The sequence below is a fragment of the Phyllostomus hastatus genome, unplaced genomic scaffold (assembly GCF_019186645.2).
Source record: "Phyllostomus hastatus isolate PE091 unplaced genomic scaffold, TTU_PhHast_1.1 phas_contig_34, whole genome shotgun sequence".
Classification (NCBI taxonomy): domain Eukaryota; kingdom Metazoa; phylum Chordata; class Mammalia; order Chiroptera; family Phyllostomidae; genus Phyllostomus; species Phyllostomus hastatus.
The window spans coordinates 47,489,423-47,494,176 of NW_025333857.1; the positions used below are offsets into that span (position 1 = coordinate 47,489,423).

At 52.1% G+C, this 4,754-nt stretch overlaps 1 pseudogene; it reads right to left on the bottom strand.

The window, feature by feature from the left end:
• Positions 1-1,180: 1,180 nt before the first annotated feature.
• LOC123820267 lies at positions 1,181-4,174 on the bottom strand (annotated as a pseudogene).
• Between the last annotated feature and the right edge of the window lie 580 nt (positions 4,175-4,754).

The window sequence follows — 4,754 nt, forward strand, 5'->3', positions numbered from 1 at the left end:
ACATATAAAAAAGGGGGTCAAAATTGCAAAATCGTCCTGCACATCCAGCCGCTCCCACCAACACACCAACTCTTAGGTTTAGACGGGGTCCAGGAACTCCCCAGCAGGTGTCAGATAGGACAAGGGACACCGAGGCCGCCCAGATAAAAGACAAAGGAGGTAGGCAAGTTAGAGCTTTTGTGCTCGGGACTGGCCTGCTCCAACTTCACGGCCTTCGTGCAATGCTCGGGGCGGGGGTGGGAATCCTCACGATTACTTGGCATAAGTCACATCAAGGAAACTTGTATAAAAATCAGTACGTGAACCTACAGTAAGAAACACGCCCTTCCATGACTTTCTTCAAGAATGGGAAACCCATTGCTTGGATAGAGTACACACTGGGGAACTCAGTTAAGTCGCCCGAGGTCGTCCTGAGCTGTCCCAGGCTCAGGAGGTCAGCGGCATCTGGAAAGCACAGGGAACCCACTGGCACTCTCCGGCTCCTCCGGGACTGTGTCTCGGTGGGCAGCCACAACACGCTGCTCAGTATGTTTGAGGGCGCCCTACTTAAGGTTCCAGGATGGGAGGATTTCTGTCATTCTGGTTTAAAAAAAAAAGTACACTCAGAAAAGAAAAGAAAAAGATTGGTGCAGGGTTGGGGGCATACAAACCAGGTCCCTAAAGACGATAGACCTTATAGACCTTGTCTGTTTACGGCACAGTCACCACAGATGAATACGGCGCCCCTCCCCCACACGGCTGAGCAGGTGTCTGTCCCATTGTGCTTCAGTAAGTTCGACTGGAAGCAGGTGACGGTCTTTGGAAATAGTTACTCCAGCTCGTACAAAGGTTTCCTGTATAGCTTGTCACACATAACAAAGCTGTTTTGCAAGACCCCGCTTCTTTCCAAAATGGAAAAAACCACTAGACTGTATGTTTTAGTATGATTTTTTCTGTTTGTTTGCAAAGCAGCATAGCAACATCGTGACTGTAAGACCTACTGGAGGTCGTGACAGTGAACATTGTTTGTACGTCTGTGAAAAAGCAGAAGGAGTTCTTCCAGGTGGGGAACAGGGGGACATCTGTAATAGCATCAACAATAAAAATAAAGTTAAAAATAAAACAAACACAAAAAACCAAAAAGGCTCAGTTTGAGAGCAGTGACTCTGCATTTCTCCTTTGGAACGAGTTCTCCTGTAGCTCAGCTGATGGCAATCTTGTTTTCTCCCAGGAAGTGAGGGAACTGATGTCTAGGATGCAGTCAGCAGCACCCGTGGGCCCTGATAGCTGACCGAGAGCCATCTATCTCACAGACAGTGGCGTTATTGACGCCAGAGCTGGCTGCCAGGGAAACCAGGAGAGTAAGAATGCCTCTGCTCTGAATCGCTGCAATCTTGCTGGTCTTCGTGACCAGACCAGCACTGAGCAAGGTGGTGGACTGCTTCTACTGAAGGGGCCACGATTTCTTTGGGAAACACCTCAGGGACACTTTTTGCCTCTGCTCTTAACAGAGCCATGGTTTTCTCGATGGCCAGCTTCCTCCTAAGGTTGGTGCCACGCATCGTAAAGTGGACCCTCAGGTTGCCTCTGGAGGGGAAAGCTCGTCCACACGTTGTACATGAAAGGCACTCGTGAATCTGCAGAACACTGGCTGATGGGCTGCTCCTGCGCTGCGTGCAGCTGTGTTGCAGCCTTGTCAGCCAGGCTGGGCTGCTAACAAAGGTGCCATGCCTGGGGACGTGGCCACAGGTCCAAACGTGCCAGAACTTCAACTTTGATACAGGTTGGCTGGACTCAAACAAATGTTGACGGGAAACTGCTCCGACCTCCATCTCAGTGTGGGTGTTCTCTGAGCATCAGGAGACTTGGACTTGATACTTTCCACTTGACTATCGGCTGGGGAGGGGGCCTGAAAGGATGTGGGCTCCAGGATGTTTGGGCTTTGGCTCTCATACTCCTGGTCTCCCATCACCGAGGACGATGAGCTGCTGGTCACACCATTACTCTCCAATGAGCTGTTTTTGCTGCTGTTCTGTCCTCACAGGACCGCAGGAGCAGAACCCACCTTCCCCGGTGCATCCAGAGGGGCATCACGGTGCACCCTGGCATGAGTGATGCTAAATGGATGCTGGGAAGAGGCCTGGGGACCTTCAAGGACCTTCAAGGGGCATTCTGGGAGCCAACATCATCTACATTGATGCTTTTGACAATGTTATTGTGACAGATGACACTCATGCTGCCATCCTCACTGACCATCATTGGCTTGGGCCCCATGCAGTCACAGGGATTTCCCAGCAGGGGAGTGCTGGGAATCTGACCACCCGTGTGCATCGGAATATACTGCTGCAACACGACTGCATTGGTAAACTTCTCCTGGGAGATGGGGCACGGACTCTGCGTCTTCACGGGCGTGCTGATTTGGTGAATGCTGAAGTGTGTCTTCAGGTTGCCTTTGGTGGAGAGGGCTCCATCACTGGTCTCCCTGGGAACAGTCTCTCCCCAGTGTTGGTGTGGTAGTATATTTTGAGGGAGTTTTGGCAGCTTAAGACACAGTGGCAAATAAGATATTTGTCGGAGGTTGTGGTGGCTTTGTCAAAGTTCCCTGCCAGCTGCTGCAACTTCAGGGTCTCTGACCCTGGCTTGTGTGTCCCTCTCCCTCGGAAGCCACTAACCCTTGGGGAATTATGGTTTGTCCCCACCCCAGAGAGTATGGATCCATTCTCACTTTCTGGAGAAGGCCTGGGCTGTAGGTCATTGGCCAGTGGGCCACCGATTAGGTCCTTGAGGTTAGTCCCCGAAGAGAGATTCTGGGGTATCCCTAAATTGGGAGTTGCTGTTACCAGGGCAGGTTTGCTGTCTAAAGAGAGACTTGATTCATCAGCAGGTACATAAGGAACACCTGCTGCCATTTTGCCTGGAACTCAGCATACAGCTGGGGGTTGCCTCCACCTGGAAATGTCGACAAACGTGCACCTTGAGGTTGCCCATGGAGGTGAACTGTTGGCCACAGAGAGAGCCCAGAAGGAGTGTCTCTCCAGCATGGGAACGGAGGTGGATCTGCAAGGAACTCAGTCCCCAGACCCTTGCCAGAGCACTTAGCTTGTGCCTGTAGAGGGCGGCCTGGTCTTTGGGTTTGATGTCCGCCAGGAACACGTTGGGTGGCTTCCCTTTCCCTTTCCCTTTCCGGGCTGGGTCTAACGCCACAACGGAGAAAGGGCTCTGGAGGAGCACCTGGGGCCTGGGTATCAAAGCATCTAGGAGGTAGTTTGGAAGCACCTGTGACCCTGTGACATCCCCAGGGAGAGGACGCCAGCCCTGGGGACACAGACCTGGCGGTGGAAGGGATGTTTGCATGATGTAGCTTGGCTGGTTTCAAGGTGTCCAGAGAAAGACCCTGGCTTCCAGTTTCCTGGCTGAGCAAAGTCACAGCTGCAGAAAGCTGCTAGGACATGTGGCTGCCTAAGTTCAGGGCGTCAGCTCCCGCCATGCCGGAGTGGAGGGTGTGGGCAGACCACGTGTTCACGTGGACACGGATCTGCTCTGTGAACTGTATCTGATATAGCTGCTGCTGCTGCAAACACAGGACCTGCTCCAGGACCCAGGGGATGCTGTTGGCATTGGGGGCGGAAATCGAATCCACACTCGGGTGATTCACCCCTCACCTTGGTGCCCCGTAGTGCTTGAAGAGTGACAGTGTCAGCCACTTTGCCTTTGGGTAAATGGCCTAAGTCCTGGGGTGTGGTGGCAGGGTGGTCTTCTGTCTTTAAGTAAAGAATAAACTCCATCCCTGGCTTCTCCTTCATGTCCCCTGAGCTGCCACCATCCTCCCTGTGATGGTCCTTACTGCTTGGACTCTGGCTGGTGGCTCAGCAGAGCCTGGAGAAGTCACCGGCCCCTCACTGTTGTTCATGATGAGGACATGTGGATGGTCAGTACGACTTTTCTTGTGTTCTAAGAACTCAGAGAAGCTGAAGAACCCTCCACAGCTTTTCTCACAGAGGTGTGTCTCCTCCCAGCAAGGCCTCTTTATTGTGGCTCAGCCCAATCCCGGGGTGGTTCACTGGAGCCCCTGGCTCTCCCTCCATCGGTGCTGTGTCGCCTCTGCAAACTCCTCAGCCGGCTGTTGAGGCGGCTGCTGGCCATGGTCCTCCTTGGAGTTGATGCATTGGGGTTTTGCTTGCTTGTGCCTCTACATGGTGTGAGCATCTGGCGCCGGAGAGCTGCAGTTCTTTGCCCACTCCTTAGAAGTCCGGCTTTTTTTTTTTTTTTTTTTTTTCAGATAAGACCTGTGCTTATACCTGTGCTTTTGGCTCCTCTTGCTCCTCTTTCAAGGCCAGCCCAGAGCAGCCAGGGAGTGCCAATGGCACTGGTAGCTGCCTGGATCATGTGGCGAAAGAGGGTCATCTGGGACCACCCCAGTCCAGGGCGCCTTCTCCGAGCACCTGGTCACACCGCCTCTGCCTGCCTCCGGCCCCCACACAGGGGGCAGCGGTGCTCAGGTGGGGGCTTTGGCACGACCTTCTCCTCTCTTCTGCTCTGGTCAGCATCTCAGATTCATCTCTGGGCTCCACACTTCATTTCATTATTGTGTGTTTTAACCCTTCATTGCTCGCTTTTATTATTATACAAGCAATGCATATTTGTTAATAAAAGTCAGAAAACACAGATAAACAAAAAGAAGAAAATAAAAATCATGCAAACCCTTTTTAACTTCTTGGGGTCCTTATCTCTGCATATTTGTTTTTCATTTTTACTGAAAAAAGATGTGACTTTAT